This window comes from Ambystoma mexicanum, chromosome 13, assembly GCF_040938575.1.
Source record: "Ambystoma mexicanum isolate Mex_15411 chromosome 13, UKY_AmexF1_1, whole genome shotgun sequence".
Classification (NCBI taxonomy): Eukaryota; Metazoa; Chordata; class Amphibia; order Caudata; family Ambystomatidae; genus Ambystoma; species Ambystoma mexicanum.
Window position 1 is genome coordinate 138866416 of NC_090938.1, and position 17706 is coordinate 138884121.

At 43.9% G+C, this 17706-nt stretch overlaps 1 protein-coding gene and 1 long non-coding RNA gene across 8 annotated transcripts in view; one reads left to right on the forward strand and one right to left on the reverse strand.

Moving 5' to 3' along the window:
* Positions 1-17706, reverse strand: part of SCUBE3 (signal peptide, CUB domain and EGF like domain containing 3) — a 785923-nt gene that overhangs the window by 249654 nt on the left and 518563 nt on the right. The gene's annotated exons all lie outside the window — the stretch shown is intronic.
* Positions 1-17706, forward strand: part of LOC138520988 (uncharacterized) — a 258021-nt gene that overhangs the window by 209548 nt on the left and 30767 nt on the right. The window lies entirely within an intron of this gene.

Sequence of the window (17706 nt, forward strand, 5' to 3'; positions counted from 1 at the left end):
CCCATCCCCTGGATGTTTCTGGTAGGATGGCAAAAATGTCTTTAAACAATAGTTCCTTAAGGATGGTGAATGTATCTCTTTCAAACAACAACTTCTTTAGGATGGCAAACATGTCTTTTCCAAACAATAGTTCTTTAAGGGTGGCAAAAGTATCTCTTTCCAACTTCTTATTTATTTTTTATTTTTGGTTTTATAGAGCGCACTACAGCCCAAAGGCATTGAGGCGCTATGAGGGAACGTAATCAGGATTGATTCAGGAGAACCTCCTGGTATACTCTCCTGCCAGGAAGCCTTTTAGTAGGTTCATCAGATCCCCTGGTATACTCTCTTGCCAGGTATCTGACACAATGTCTTATTTCTCAGAATATTTCAAGTGGATCACCTGATATACTTCCCTGCCAGGTATCTTCTCCCCAAATGCTCACTGCCTGATGTACTTCTTTCACCAGGGCTTCTTTTAAGGTTCTCACTGTCTTTCAGTATAGCACAGTTGTGTCCTTCACTGTCTATACTTTCTTGACTTGAGGTACTACTTGTTCCAAATTCGGTTGTTGTGTTCTACTTGGGCGGTATTCAAAATAAGTTCTTAATGGCTCACATGACTGTCAGTACGCCCCGGGGACCGCAACATCTCTGGGCAGACTCACTGGTGTATGATGGCGTTCCCAACCCATGACATGTTGCTGCTGTGAAGCTTTCACTCTGGGACAGCGTTTCCCGCTCTGCAGAACTTCTCTCAGCTCCCCTACCAGCTATTCGTTCACCTGCCGGTAAGCCGGCTGCTTCTGGACATGACCGCACTCCCAGTAGCTTTGTTGTTGCTGCCGGCTCTCCAGCAGTCCTCCCACGGTGCTTGCTGTGTTTTCTGTGGTCTCACGCCACACCTGTGGGTACAGCTTACGAGTAGCATTCTAAAAGCGCCTGCCTTCTCCAGTACGGTCCATTCCCATGCTGCTGCCTTCACGCTGCTTCCTTCTTCTTCCATTCTGCGTCTCTTTTCCTCCAATGCAGGCACAATTTTTAAATGTCCCGTACACTTGGACCACATCACACACCTAGCACGCATGTTCAGTTTAGTGTTTCCCTTGATCCACATTAACTCCTTTTCCCTCTTCCTCGTCTCAGTACTTGAGACTTTATGGGAGTTGGAGTCCATAGGATATTTGGCCAGTACAAAAACATCAGAGACAGGAGATGTTATGTGTGTGTTATGTATATATGAGGTGTGAATGGTATACTGGTCAGAATGAAAGTATGCCATCAGAATTCTAGGTGTCATAGGGTTTTCTTCGTAAGGGGGGGGAGAATAGCACATCTCCAGTGGTCGCAGTGTACTACAAGAAGTAGTGGAACTATGTTATCTGCTGGCCAGCTCCAGCTCCCCACAAGGCCGATAACCACGTCCCCCCTTGCATGCGAATCCAAACCCCCAAAAACACCTACTGTTTAAGGGAATGATCAGTGCAGTGCACTGAAGTACAAGTTTCAACTTTTTTTAAACTAAACCATTACGCAGTGGTTTCTTTTAAAAATAAAAGTATCGGAACAGTAAACCTTTTTTTAAAAAAACATTTTTTTTTTTTTAGTAGAGGAGCACCATTCCCAGCCACGCCCGCCCATTTCAACCACTGCGTGTCTCTCCTAATGGGTCTGTCATCTCATCACGGTAGTTGCCCCCTCCCACATGATCCTCCCTCATAATACCACCTGCAGGGTCAGAATCAGGTAGTGGCTGCCGTCCCCTGGCCATTTGGGAGGAGATGATCACCAGGGAGTCAGTGATGACTCCAAAGGATTCATTGCAGAAGCCTGGTTCTAAAGTCTGAACCCAATCCCACTGAGCCAGGAATATCGCTTAAGCATGGCACGGTGCACTGCTTGGCGGCCTTCTGTCTCCACTCTATCCAAGGTGCTCCTCCTGACCGCATTGGAGGAGAGATGGCCTTCTTATATGCTTGTTTTTGGCTCAGATGTTTTCGGGTTTTCGAGCCTGCCTTGGAGAAGATTTTGCATGCTGTTTTACTGGCATCGGTTATACCTGCCAATAAGAGCTATTACATTGGAAGTGTGAATCACATAAGCGGTTGAAGTTGCCAACCCCTTTCCCAAATGAAATCTTCGTTTGCCGTCCTTGTCTGTAGAGCATCCATGGTTGAACTGAGTTGAACTGAGTTCCATAATGCTTCCAAGCCATGTTATGACAATGAAGGCTATGAAGAGCTAGCCTCTAAATAGAAATGATTCATTAGGTTACTGCTTGTCTTCATTTCCTATCCTCATATTTAGCTCATTGCACATTAGTGGTGCATACACTGAAGCCTTCAACTGGTATTGCACTCAATGCATAAGAGGTATATACTGTCTCAGAGGGCCAGTCTCCTCAAGTGTTTTCTCATAAAAATTCCTTTCCTCTGGGTCCTGCATAACTTTTTTCTTCTATCGGGCAGCTGCCTCTTGAAGAGTGCACAATATGTGCATTCATCCTTTGTGGAGGAGTCATAGGCTGATGGTTCTGTCTCTTTCGATTCCAATGTGTAGCCTGGAGGGTCATCTTCACATAGGTCATCCCCATGAGTCATATAGCAAAACCTCACACTAAATATGCTGAAGAACACTGAGCTCTATCAACAATGCGCTTGTAACGATGCTTCATTTTTACTGAAAACACATGGATGACACACCTTTTTCTTCCTAGCATCCAAACTCTGGAATTCTATACCCAAGCAACTCTGTTCATATGAAGACCACCTAACCTTCAGAACTGCCACTTCATTAGACCCAATAACCTCATCCCCCGCCCAAGTGTCTCTTCTACAAAGCAACAGAAAATAACAGCATCATTCCCTCACCCATCGAACCATTTCACCACAGTAAACCTACAAATGTCGGGTGACAATCAAAAGAGAAACTAACAACTATCCAGTGAAACAGGCAACAAAACAGCCAATCTACTCCTCCAAAAGGTGCACATTACAGCAGACACTACCAAGCTGACAAGTTTTCTTCCCCTCCAACCACTCTTTGCCTCATATCCACCATCCATCATAGCAACTCTCACTCCCTATAGCCTCCCCAACTAACCAATATTTCTAAATTGCACCCTTTTGCCTTACACCACACCAGAACACTGCCAGCAATCAAAGGTTTAGTCAAACCCATAGGGAGATCACTTGTCTTTGAAGGCGGGCATTCTAGGCCCCCGGACTGGTGTGTCTGCCTGCATAGGATGGTCAGCACAATATTTAATTGGGTAATTCACTGTCTTTTTTGTGGTCTGTTTCACAGTGTCAGGTGTATGTTTTTCAATACCCAATTTGGCATTGGTTAAAAATGTACTTCCTTTTCTTTGTTTTGGCACCGTTATTGGTATTTATGTCTCCCTAGCCTTTTGATTGCCATGTAGTGGCTCCTGAGTCTGCCATGTAGCAGCCTATTGGGAGGTGGGTGCAAGATGTCATAGGGCCCTAAGGGTTACATTATGTTTTTGAGTCTGGGGCGGCTCTATTTCCTGTGGTGATATTCTTCCCCTCCCCTGGTGATTCCACATTAGTAATGCCTTGCTGTGCCATCAAAGAGCTTGACTTAGCCGCTTTCATGGCATATACTTGCTGTTGCTTTCTGCTTTTAAGGGTTTGGGGTTTGAACTTCTTGTATCTGGCCCACTAATCTCAGCGTGGTGCCCAGATAAGCAATGAAGACATATTCTACGATTGTTGACCCAAGGGAATCAATAGTTCCACTCCTTGCAGAATTTAAAAGGAGTCTTCTCCATTTGAATGGTGGTGCCCGGTTTGTAAGAACAGAGACATAGAAAGTGTATTATGCTAACAATTGTCTATATAGCCTGTCTCTATCTGAGACAGGGCTGAGAGTCAGGGAGTGTCTCCTTGGACATTGGTGCATCGGTTTGAGCCTTGGATCAATGTTGAACAAGTAGATGCCACTGAAGCATGTCTCCCTTCGGCCACATAGACCCTCATGCTTGTTCAATTTTAAAGGTAAGTTAAACAATATAAGTACATCTTGTAAGGATGCAGAAGTACAGCTTAGACGCAGAGGTGACATGTTTTGGGTCATAAACTTTTATTCAGCATAAAAAGAGGGTTGGTAAAATGCCTTTCTGTTCATAAAGCCGAGAGGGGTTTCCCGCGCTCAAAGAAAATGAAGGAAAACATCAGGATGTCAAACAAATACTTAGTCATTGTCGTGCCCAAAAACCCTACTATTGACCCTAACACTCTTAACATACATCTAATGTGCAAGGATATTATCTCAACTGAGGAAATAGTGTAACATTTCTTTGCCACCAAAACGTTCCAAATATCTCTGGAGGTTTTAAGAAAGATGGTCTTTCCAAAAGAAACAATGTTATAATATCCAGGTAATGGCTCCTTTCCCCTGGATTATGTCTTCTTCCTCTTAACTAGGAGGTTGTCTCCTTATTATGTGGTTTTCTTGAAAGTTCACAACAGCACAAATAAAAGTTCCATATGCCAAGTGAAGTATTTCCCTGTTATGGCTTTTTTTTAGACTTTCCCATAGTCCGAAACAATATTCTGTTAGCCCAGGGATTGGTCTTCCTTAGCCCCTTTGAAGCTTTCACAATAATTAACCACAAAAGTTTTTAATCGCTCGGTCCCAGACCCTGTATTCTCTCGGATAAAGTTCACCTTAGCCTTTGGCTCTCATAAGTGTGCGTGTCCCATACTCGGCATGCAGAATTGTGCCAGCTTGGTTTACTCTCCTGCCAAGCATGTAAATCTTCTCTCTTTATCGCCTTTGCTCTCATTTGGGTGCAAGTTCTAGACTCGCAATTCTGAACCGTGACAGCTTGGTTCACTCGCCTGCTAAGTGTAGGATTCTATCTCTCTTGTGCTTGGGGTCCCAAACCCTCTTATTCTCTTGCTTTTATATGGGTGCGAGTCGCAGACTTGCAATTCTAAATCGTGACAGCTTGGTTCACTCTCCTGCCAAATATAGCCTTCTGTATCTTTTACTCTCAGGGTCCCAGACCCTCTTATTCTGCTTTCCTCATCATAGGGATGTAGCTCCCAGACCTCGTGGTATCTTCTCATGGTCCCAGACCCTCTTATTCTGTATTTTCTCGCCAGCTTCCCCAGACCACTAGTCCCTCTCGGCCTGCCTGCATTCCTTTGTACTTGGTTCGCGTCTTTTGAGCCTCTGGACATCTGCGCGAGGCTCTGGCAGCACAGGTGCAGCGTTTCGTCAGTCTCTGTCTTGGCTTCGCAATGTTCTTCGCTTCACTCCTAGTGCCTTTTCTTCAGCTGCGTCTCCTGTGATCCTGGAACACCCGAGGGTTGTTTGGGCTCCAACACGCGTAGTCCTTATGTCCTGGACTACGCTCGGTCCTTCTCCATGCTCCGAGCACAGCGTTTCATCTCTCCCGTTTTGCAGCCGGTACTACAGCGTCACTGGAAATTCCTCTCAGGGGAGGGGATCTCCCTCACCTGGTTTTCCTCGAATATTTTGAATGAGTTTCTCCCAATCCAATTCAGCGTGAGACTAGACCACTCAGCACAGTTCTTGGGATCAATCTTCACACTCCTAGCCATCTTCTTCGTCCCAGTACTTATATTACAGATAAATGGAAGGCCAGATGTGTTTTAGTTATTTTTTTAACTTAAGGTTGGCTTGTTATACAACAGAAGATATTACCACTGTTTGTAACAAGGGAAGCAGGGTTTGGCTTTGGCAAAGAGGAAGGGGTGACAAAGCGGAAATATACCACATTCTCTTCGAATGGTCGTCCCTAATCCCATAGGGAGCTTCCTCTCCAATGTGATGCTCCCTCTGTGCACCACCCTCAGGGGTACTATTGTACTGTGGACGCACCACCCTCGCCCCATGAGAAGGATCTCCCCATAAGGGAGAAGGGACGACACCCACAGATTCGTCACAATATGCAGTCATAGTCAGGTGTCCAAAAGGAGAACTTTCAAGGTAAGCACAGTTGCAGTTTAACCAATAGAAAATAGGTAGCCTCAGTGCATAAACAGACGCACTGTTCAGGGAACATATTTTGAAGCTTTGTTAACAGCCTTCTGGTGAGAGCTGTGTAATCACCTAACCTAATGGTAGAATAGTGTCATGCAGCCAGGCTCCCCAATGGTTAGCATAGAGCAGCCAGGCTTAACTTCAGGAGGGAGGAAAGCTAGCAGGGAGGTACAATTAATCCCAATAGACAACAAAATAACTCACCACACCGGTTTACTGAAAAAAGATACACTTTATTAATAAGGACAGACAGTAGTGAGGTTACACATAACACATAGCACAGGATAATATAGATACAAAAACATTAAAAGGCCATTGAGGCCTAACTCACTGTTTACTCTAAAGTGTAAGCCCCATGCCTGGTGGCAGACACAATACATACCGATTTTCATATGTAAGTTAAATTGTAGACCCCTAGACAATATTACTCTCAGTAATTACCAACATTTTTAGGATCCAAGGGTACCACACAGGACTTTGCACACTTTTACTAAAAGATTCCAAATGAAGTATTAACCCCCAATACATACAGCCATAATAAAATGATAGCACTTAGCGAGTTAGGGCAAAGGCACCCCCAATGTCCAACACAGCCAGGAGGGCTTGCACAGTCCAGGATGTATTTTAGACACTTCCTAGACCTAGAAGGGCATACTACACACCAATGAGGGAAACAGTAGCACCACAGTGATACATTGTATATAATTAACCCAGAGTGTATAACACAGATGTAAACATACATAATAAATTGAGGGCACAGTGAAGAACTCCAGTGGGCACTCTAGAAAAATGCCAAAGTCTATAGAAGTACTTGCTGTGCCACTTATAGGAGTTCTAAAGTTGAAGAAAGTGTCCCATAGGAAAAACAGGACAAAGCATGAAGGCTGACCTGCGGTTATGAAGAAAAGCTGGGTAAGCCCCAGTTCCTTCCTACTGGTACCCAGAAGAAAGCATTTGACCACCAGAAGACAACGTGAGGACCCAGAAGAGATTCTGTGGAGGCTTTGAGAACCAACGGCCCAGGAGCAGACAAGCAGAACACGATTGAGCTCCCCATTGTGAACCAATGGGGAAATGCGGTAGAGGGGGATCTTCAATAGAACCCAACAACCATGGATCAAGGGGACCCCTGAGGATGAGCATCTTGAATAACCTGCCAACCCAGAGCCTAGAGGTAAATATTTAGTGTTGATTTCGGTTAAGATGGATTTTCAGAACCATCCCAGGGGGGAGAGTTCTGCGAGGCACCCACTGGAGTGAACAGAATAATAAACTCTTCGGTCTATTCAAACTCAATCAAGGTAGTGTAGCTGAGCAGTAAGGCCTAGACCTCAGGTGATACAGGGGTAGTGTGAGACACACACACAGAGCACTCAAATGATTGAAATTAAACACTAAGTATACAAATACTCTATTAGGCCTTAAAACACTCATAGCAAATACATTCAAAGGTATGCAGTATTACTAAACCAAAACTATAAACATATATACATCCACAGTTGGTGATCTAAGTAGAGATCGCGCATACTTTACTTTTAAAACAATTAGAAATAGTACACCAATGAAACGGGAAACTGTAGAAAGTAAAGTGAATCAGAAACAGTTCAAAATCAAATGAAAAATGGCAAAAACAATGTAAAGAATGTAAAAGTAATAAAAACAGTTACCCTGCCCAATCGAAATAAGCCCCTTATCACCTGAGAAGTCCTTCCCTGCAGAGGTATGTAGGTCTAGGTCCACTAAGAGTCACAAGTCGCACGAATGTACCTGTTGCAGGGAATTGGAAGTCTGGAGACGTGAAGAACAAACATTGGCAAAGCCAACAAGTAGGTAAAATGTTCATTATAAAGAAAATAAAGGCAAATTCAAAATATCAGGGCTACCCTCCCAATACCACCACTCTAAGGGAAGCACAGTGGTGATCCTTGGCCACTATCCACTGATCACGACCAGGCAAGGAGGGGGTAGCATGAGGACTTTGCGCCTGTTCAATCCCATGGCGGTTAACAGGTAAGCACATTCTCCCTCTAAACCACACCTTGGGTTCATAGATCTGCTGTGCTCACTTACTTCATTCATTAGTTCCAATCCTGGGGCGTTCATGGGGCTTTGGGTGCAGTGGTACATTTCAGGTTGGGGACCCAGCTAGGTGGTGGTTCCATGCTCCATGATACCTTTTCTGTTACTTTACAGCTGAACGACCCAGACACCTGAAGACGACATCCACTACGGGTCCCACAATGAACGGAGAACACCCAGGACATGACTGAGATGGGGAAGCAGTGAAGAACACCCCATATGAGCAACAAAGATTGAGCTCCAAAAAGGATAGCAGCAGCTGCAGGAGGACGGGTTTTAGGCCACAAGCTAGCGATCTGTAAAGTTTCAAGCCAGTACTCAAAACCATGGAACGATGCATTGGAGATACCCTGGACGACGCTGGTCGGCCCTCAGGATGGTTCCGGGATGTTTCAAAGCCTTTAGGGGTCAGGGTCTTCGAGCAAGGGCCTGGACTGGTTGGTCAAAGCACCAACAAGGATGTTCAGAAGGTCGATCCAATGAGACAGGACTCCATTGGGACTTGGCTGTAGGCAATGCTGGATATATACAAAGGGCATCTTTGGGACTTCGGTGGGGTACAACTCTTCGTAGGGGTCTTGGCTCCAAATGAAAATTTGAAGAACAGCAATATTCCAAGTTCGAGCCCGGGTTGCTCCCAGCCTGCCAATGGTAAGGAGTTGCGCTATTCAAACTGCCCAGCAGCAGACATACCCCTGGATGGAGTGTGGATTGGGACTGGACAATTGCCACATCCAGCCAAAAGTTTACACGGCTGATTTGACAAGGAAACTCGAGATTTTGGTTCATAGTGACTGTTTCGACAGTCGCAGTTTTGAAAGACAAAAGTTCTGACAGAAAAGTGTCCTGTCTGCTGATGGAACAAACTAGAAGTTCCCACACTTCATCCGGAGGAGACAAGACTGCACCTATACCTGCTTCTGTTTGGATTACCGAAGGTCTCTTTGTATTCAGGAGCTCTAAGAATAGGGGTTTGGCAAAAAGCATCCTTTAATCCCTAAAAGGCATTTTCACATTTCTCCGACCAAACCATCTTTTTAGGGAGTGTCGGAGCTTAAATGCCATTAAGGTGGCCTGATGTGATCCAATAGTCAGCCATGATGTTTCTGTAAGACCCAGAGAGGCCTAAAAAGACCATCACCTGAGTTTTAGTAGTGAGGGATCCAGTCTTACACAGTCATTTCTTTACTGGGGAAGTACAATGGACCCCTAAGGGGTCAGCCTACATTATGCTGGTGTACAAAGCAGGTGGGCCACATAGGGATCCAGCATTTGCGCCAGCATGAAAATACATGCCAGTGCAGAGGCTGGAGCATTTGTATGGTGGCAACGAAGGGAGAGGCCGAAACACAAGTTGCGTTCCGCTCCTCCTCTCCGCCATACACATCCGGGAATATGAGCTGTGGTGTGAATGCAGTGCGTTAAAGCCTTACTCAAGGCTTTTAGGCCTTGCAGTCATGTTATGGCTCAATTAAGCACACACCCCTGTGTGGTTGTTTTTGAGGCATGAAACACTACAGTGTTCCTGTCCAGCTGCAAAATACTGTCTCGTGCATAGGATATCTTGCTTCAGACTTGTTATATTTGCCAATGCTCAACTCAAAGAGAATAATAATGATTTTCCAATCAATCAAAAAGAAAAAGGGATAGGGGAACAACCTTTAATTAGGACAATGGAGAAACAGCAAAACAGTTCCATCCAAAAAGGCGGCACCAGAGAAGTACATTGATTCCCCTCCACCCAATAGACAGAAAAAACATGAATTGGGAGTGGCTGTTGGTGTTGAAGGGGTAGAGGGCAGGACAAGTGCATGGATCGATGCATGTTTGCAGGCCTGGTTTTAAGAAAGTTTAAAATGTCCACTTTTTTTGGAGTCAGCTTTTTCCGATCCATCTGCTACAGTCCCATCCATTTTGGAAGGAGGGAGAGCAGGACAACACAAAATAAATGTATCGCCCAAAAAAAGCGTGTCCTCTCCAACTGCTCTCAAATATGCCAATCTAAACCCATTGCAAGGGTATGGCTGTGCTCCACTGAATTTCTATAGCTCGGCCTTTTGTGTAATTTCTGATGTATTTTGGGCCCAAGCGACACTCTTCATATGTTGATGAGCAGCGATTTTCTAGACGTTTATTTCCAATAATAAACTTGACCAGAAGATCATTAAGGATTATGGCGATAGTTGTATATTCAAAAGCTAATGTTGAGGGCCCCTTAGGGTTTCTAGAGGAAACTATTGTGCCTCCTAAAGCCCTCTGAAAGACATACACATAGTGCATCTAGGGAAAATGTAACAGAGGGCCTGGTACTTTATCTACAAGTAAAGAAATGTAGTCTAATAAGGTCATTTGAATGTCATGTACAAGGTTAATCCCTCCTGTCCTGTCGCTTCTGATGATCTGCTCAGCATTTGAGTCAGACATTTCATGCTCCAGTTTTTGAAGGCAAACATTAATCTTCTTCAGAAGGACTTGCGTTCATGCAATGTCCAGACGTTCTAGGAAGATCACTCACTCTCAGTAGCTAGTAAGCCTCTTTAATATTGCACATAGTGATTAGATCTTCCCGTAGTCCCTAACAGGACCTGAAAAAGGTGCTCATCACTGGATTTATTTATTGCATCTTTTTCCAATCCCTTGCTGATAATGCCATTCTAAAGAATCATTTTTACAGTAACAAAATCTGCCAAAAGCATTATGTTCTCTATATTTATAGTCGATCATAAATGGCTGTTTAAAGCTTATGAGATTAAATATGATTCATCTAAACTGAAGCAGGTCAGAAGGAAACACGCCTTTAATGAACTTGTAGTCGCCAGACAAAAACGATACAGAGCTGACCTCAGGCGTATAAAAAAGTCTCATAGCGTAGACAAATGTGAACTGGAAAGAAAATGCCGACAAACCTACAAGAATTGGCTGCAATCAACCAGATACCAAAGAACTCAAAGAGACGCGGAACAAATGATGGCAGCCTTAGCAACAAATAATACAAAAAGTGCCTGGGATCTAATTAACAACAGAGATTCAAATCAATCGGCCATAGGTATCAACCAAGTCTCTGAGAAAAACTGGTTCGACCACTATACTGCCCTGTTCAAAGGGAAGAATGAGGAAAAAGTAGTTGAGAAAAGAACAGGAAACGCTACCTGGACATTGAACTTCGATAGAGAAGACATTCAAATACTGATCAAAAAATTAAGCTCTTCCAGGGCTGCCGGTCCGGACAGCGTCTCCAACAGAATGTTGAAAGAAAACATGGAAGGCTGGTCAGACCTAATTTACGCACTTTTCAAACAAGTAGCGAGAACCAAACAAATTCCAACTACGTGGACGGAGGCCTACATCGTGCCTATTTTTTAAAAAGGTGACCGCGGCAATCCAAGAAATTACAGGCCGATTGCGCTACTAGACTCCATTGGCAAGCTCTTCGCCTCCATCCTCTTGAGGGATTTAAAGAACTGGGCAGCTCAAGCCGGAATCTTGGACGAGAGACAAACTGCTTTTGTGAGTGGAGTGGGCACCTGCCTTAACCTGTTCCTGATCAATATATTAAAAGCAAAGGCCCTAAAAGAAAAAACAACGATCTACTTGGCTTTATGGATGCCCTGTGGACCTATTGGAGGCAATCCAGGCACTGTATACTGATACCTCGATCCAGGTTCAAATTACTGCAAATGGAGGACTATCAAGGCGGATCAAGACATACCGAGGTATCAAGCAGGGATGTGCCCTCGCCCCTTTTCTCTTTATACTCTATATGGCTGATATGAAGTCTTCACAAGATCAGATCCGGGCCTTCCCACCGAAGGTTAATGGCATAGAGATACCATGGATGCTATATGCGGATGACGCAGTGTTTATAGACCATACGCCGATAGGTCTTCAGCGCAGGATTGAGGCTTTCAATGACTATCTTAAAGCCAATGGCATGAAGTAAATGCAAAAAAATCTATGATTTTGACTATGAAATCAACCCGCGGAAAGAAACTAGCAGGGAAAATTCAGACTTGGTCATTGGAAAAAGAAAAACTGGCAGTAGTCGACACTACAATCTACCTCGGGATAAGAATTTATAGGAACTGCAATGAGCAGGCCCATTATACCCTGATCAGAGAAAAACTAAAAAGTCTGGTTAACCAAGGGCTACTTCTACATCGTAGATATGGGAAATTTTCTCTGTTGCCGATTACAACTTTCTATAAGCAAAAGGTAGTGGCCGTCATTATATATGGAGCCGAGGCCCTTATAGCCCTAAGATGGGAGGTCTGGAACCTATGCGAAGCCTATTTCTGGCGAAATATCTTGCGCCTTCCAAATTCGCTACCCTTGGAACTTATAAGATCGGAACTAAGACTGCAATCCATCACTTCAATCACGACGTGGAAATCACTATCTCTTTATAGAAAGTGTATTTTGGACAATCCACCCGTGCCTTTTAGAATCCTAGCAAAGCCAGGGGCTTTCAGTAGTAATTCAATTCTCCAAGACTGGAAAATGAGATGTGAAGATACTTTAAAATACCTGGGGATCTCTGAAGACACCCTGAAAAATAACTCAGATAAGGCTAAAAGAACAAATCGGGAAAAAGACTGGGAGGAAACACAGGAAAAGAAATTATCACGAGACCTATGTCATAATGTCATCTGGGAACGCAAAGCTCTGAACATTTTACCTCCATATTTGATGAAATTTCCCTCACAGCACTACCGAGATCTGCTTATGCGCTGCAGATTTAACATCTGGCACTCGAGAGAAATAAGGTGGCGAAGAAGGCAAATTGACAAATCACTAGCATATTGTAGATTTTGCAGAAAGAAGGACCAACTGGAAACTATAAGGCATGTGATGCTAACTTGTCCGAACCTGGTATTGAATCGCCTGATGTACATGGGAAATTATACGAGCCTGATCTCGGAGGAGAACGAAGAAGAGTATTGGGAAAGGCTCATCACAGCTGAGAAAGTGGGCCGTACTTTGGATGCATTGAAATTTGTTGAATCCTTAAAACTGGAGCAGGAGGAGGTGGAGCCTGAGGTGGACGTCACCCAAACAACTGGAGATTCTGGCCTAGGGGGGATCATTTAGGGATTTTGAACTTGAACCTAATTTGGGGGGCCTCCACCTCTTTGAGGAGTGATTGTTAAAGGAATGGTAAAGGTTTAACTTTGTTTAACCAATAAAACAAAACAAAAAAACAAAACAAAACAATTATGTTCTCTATACCCTTTTCAATGCTTCATTTTTTAGATAATACTACCAATAAAGGCACCCGAAAAGGTAAAATAAATAGCATGCTAAAATAAATAGCAGACGAATGTCTAAACTCCTGTTCAATAAACGGCTACTTTCAGCTTGCATGCCATTATTAACTGTGACCTATGTGGTAAACTAGCACTTCGCATTGCACATCAAGCCCAAATATACATCATCTGCACATATGGAAGTGTCCTGTTCTGAGCAAGGGATGTGTCCAGGTGTTGCTTCCAGATTCCGTTCAACATGCCTCACTGAATATCTTCATCTATTTATACACACCTTCCCTGAGACCCCCAACCAACCCCTGGATGCGAAGGACTGAAATTATCTGTGGTCCATCCAGTGTTTCAGCTGTTTACCAATCTGGGACTCAACCCTTTTACATCTTTCTCCAAGCATCTCTTTTATTAACTCCACAATACGTTTAATCATTTCAATGTTCTGCATTTGTTAGGGCACAAGAAGACTCATTGTTTTTTTTAGCGAAAATGATAAAAGTAGTGAAAGGAATGATGGTCTCACTGGATGTTGTAGGTAGCTAGGGTTCGCAATGACTGTGGATCTCTTCAGATGGCCATGGTATGAAGTTTGGGGGAGCAGAGACACTTTGCTGGAATGGAGCCACATAGGGTTCAACAAGCAAAGGGAAGATCTTCCAGCCAGGACTAATGATTGGACTCCAAGCTGGCAGACTGTGAACCTGACTTCAAACAGAAGCACACTACACTCAATCAATTAATACAGCTTCCTAAACAAAATATTTTGTTTTATAAACCAAACCCACAGCTGGGACAAACCTGGATTGACAGAAGAGCAAGCCGGTCTCTCTGTCCACATATGAACGTTTATCATACCCTATTAAATATTGCCTTCAATGTTGACCATACTAGCTTTTGTGTCACACTCTGTATCACTAAAAACTGGTTTCTATTGTATAAAATGCACCAAATTATAATTTCTCTTGTGCTAATGCATCCCAGTGTTCTTTGACAGATCTGAGTGATGCCTCCTTCTAGAGAGAGATCACAACTGTTTGTCAGCCCTGTAAAAAAGACATGGTATTAACTGTAAGAAAGACACAAGTGACCACAATTCAAGGGTGTTTATTGAACTTCAACAAGGGTATGATAAACGCCTATCTAATCCTAAATCTACAGATGGGCGCAGGCTTTGACCATCAAATAATAATAACACAGTCCTAGTGGTATCTTGTCAAATAAAAGGGCCTAAATTAAAAAAATAAAACTATTGCCGATCCTTAACTCTAAATACAAGTAGTGTGTGGGAGTATTTATGAAAAAGAAAGAAGTGTTCACAAAAATGATACGTCGGGATGTTCAGGCCGTTGGCCTACCTTCCCCACGTTTTCAGCACAGGACAAGGTGGTTCACTCGAGCGTAGCACAATCTCTGGCTTCTTTAACACGAGGATACAGTTCAATCATTAGCATCAGGGCCTTCAGTGCCAAAGTCTCTTTGGCTATCAAAGTCTCTTCATGCAGAGGGCCTGATACGACAAAGCAAACGAGAAGTTCTTTTCCTCTTACAAGTACTCATTCACCCTGGATCCTCTCCAGATGGGCTCCGAGCCCTTCAATACAATGATTGTCACTTTGGATCCCCCTCGTCAGGCTCAGCTCCTCTTTCACAATGTTCATAGGATGTTCTTTCTTGGGTGACTCACGGTTCACACCGGATCCCCCACAGCCGGGCTCAGATCCCCTTCTTAATACAATTAGTCTCCCTCAGCTGGGTATGGACCAATTTCAGTTAGCATCAGGTATCAAAGACTTTCAAATATGAACAGGGTTTGGCTTGACACGTTGCAGGACCACTTCCATTTTACAATCCCTTTTTACATTTGCCACTTTTCAGTTGTATACCTAACAGGTACACATTCAAGTGATTCACTATTCGCCCCGGATCCTCCCCAGTTGGGCAACAACGAATAAGCACCCATGTGATGCCCCGGACCGCTCTTTTTACGGTATCTGTCTTGGCTGTTTGATTACATTTGCGTCGCTTGTCACAAACAGTTCACACACTATTCTCTTCAGTTTTCTCTATACAATGTTGCCGCTTGCAACCTTGGCTTCAACACAGGCCGGTCTGGTATCAGTCTCACCAACTCACCGGCTGTACTGACTTCACAGGCGCTGCATTGTTGTGGCAGCCAAGTACAGTACCATGGTAGCAAATGATCCTCCCCGCCTGGGCTATCGAGGCGGGAGACCCCAGGGTACCTCCAACACACAGTGCAAGTTTCTTCAGCTTTGATTCCAAGTCTTACTTTTCTTATTCTCAAAGGCTCATGAAAGTAATGGTCTTTCTCTGCAAAGGTCAAGGGCACTTCCATCCTTGTAACCCTCTTCGGTCTTGCAGTATGATGGAAGTCAGGTGTGTGTAATGATCAGTAATTGATTGACTCTGCCAGACCATTGTATTGGGACATGTCAGGTATACGGGTCCGGTGTTAGTCCATTCTCTCTAACCATTGAGCTGTCTGTGGGAAAGTGTTTGTATCGGAAAACAGGGGAAAGGGGGGTGAGTTCTTAAGTATCCTACCTGATAGGATGGGGAAAAGGTGTTACAAGTAAGGGGATATCGCGTCTCACCATCCGGTGTCCCACTCCACTCCCCGAAGACCCTCATTACACGGTAGGCGGTGGACCAAGGTGCTATTAGCACCTTGGTCCATGCCGGTAAAATACCGGCACCGCCTTGGCGGAAAGGGGATTTACCGCCCCATTCCAAGGTTGGAGGGGCGGTAAATCCCCTTTCCGCCATTGCCCTTCCCCATTCCCATTTCTGCCCCATAGGGCTCTATGGAAATGGGGAAGGCGCTAATTACGGCACCGCAATTTTGCGGTGCCGTAATTAGCTCCGAGGTCCCTTAGCGGGTTGGATATTAACGCCTGCAAGAAGCAGGCGTTAAATCCTCCAACCCGCAAAGGGACCTCGTAGTACGGCGGTAAGGGTTAACGGTCACCGTTGCCATTAACGGTGACCGTTAACCCTTACCGCCGTCCGTGTAATGAGGCTGGATCCAAAAGCGATGGCCGTGTCCTGGCCAACTGGATGACAGATCCCCGGGGAGTAGCAGGTGAGACACCTTCAGGTTTCTCACAGTCATATAATCCATGTTCTTAGTGAAAACAAATTCCAAATGTACGGCTCATTTAATCACAGCATTTCTAAGCATTTGTTTCTCCAAATTCACAGGACATCCCAGAAAAGGTTGCCTGTTTCACTTATTGTGGATGCCAGGACTTGAAACCTACACATACGTTTTAAAAAACAAGTGCCAAATTAGCTTGCCTCTGAAAAGGCTATGTCATACAATGAATAGTGGCGATTGTTTGAGTCTCGGTTGAGAAAAGGCGACTTAGGAGGAACAATGAAAAATATTATGTGAGATCCTGGGAATCTTCAGTGTCAGAAATCTGTGTAGAGCCTGATATTGGAGCTCAAATCTGATACCTAAATTATACAATTGTTTATTGATTGATCACTTTACAAATTCACCACTCGATACTGGAGAATACTTTTTCTCTTTTGACTGTTCTTTCCTCGTGTCTGTGAGGCCACAATCGTTGATGGGCTGCTGTCATGCCTGAACCAATACTGAAAAGTGAGAAGAATAGGGCCTTTTGAAGTATTTAGCCAGTCTGTTCAACTAATTCTACAAGTACATTGGGAGTGGGGCTCGGCAATCAAAGATAGAGGTTTGGCCAGAGGCAGATTTAAATGGGTTGCTGCCAAAATGGTTGCACAGATATAACATTGCCTGTGGTGAAAATAGCTTTTTCAAAAATAGGAGGAAAACAATTTATCTTTTTGTCTACTTCTCCAACAAATTGATTATTTCATTAGGTAAGGAAGACATGGTTTCATTAGTAGACACAGACACAATGGATGCAAGTTTCAAAAACCTTTATTGGGTAATTTGGTTGGGTTGGTAGAATTCCCAACTGCCCCTAACTCTATAATGAGAGTAATCCCGACCATTAAATAAATAACAAATGGTCCCAGTCAGTTTAGCCAACATAAAGAGCCTATACTAAGAAAACCTAACCTTGCATTCCTTCCCCAAATGATAAATGTGTTAAGGAAATGCAAAAGAAAAATAGTGTCTCAAAAGAAATGTCAGAATGTCTTTTAAATAACAACTCAGTGCCCTGTGTTCAGCACCACAGGGTTTAGAGAGTTTCCTGAAAAGTATAGGTGGATGGCACAGTTCTTTCAGTCTTGCACACTTTGGCTTACTGATATAGTTGAACAGTTGAACAATTCAGGCTTGGGCTTCAAGCTTCTAGTAGACGATCACTTTATCCTACAGTTCCAAAGGCTACCC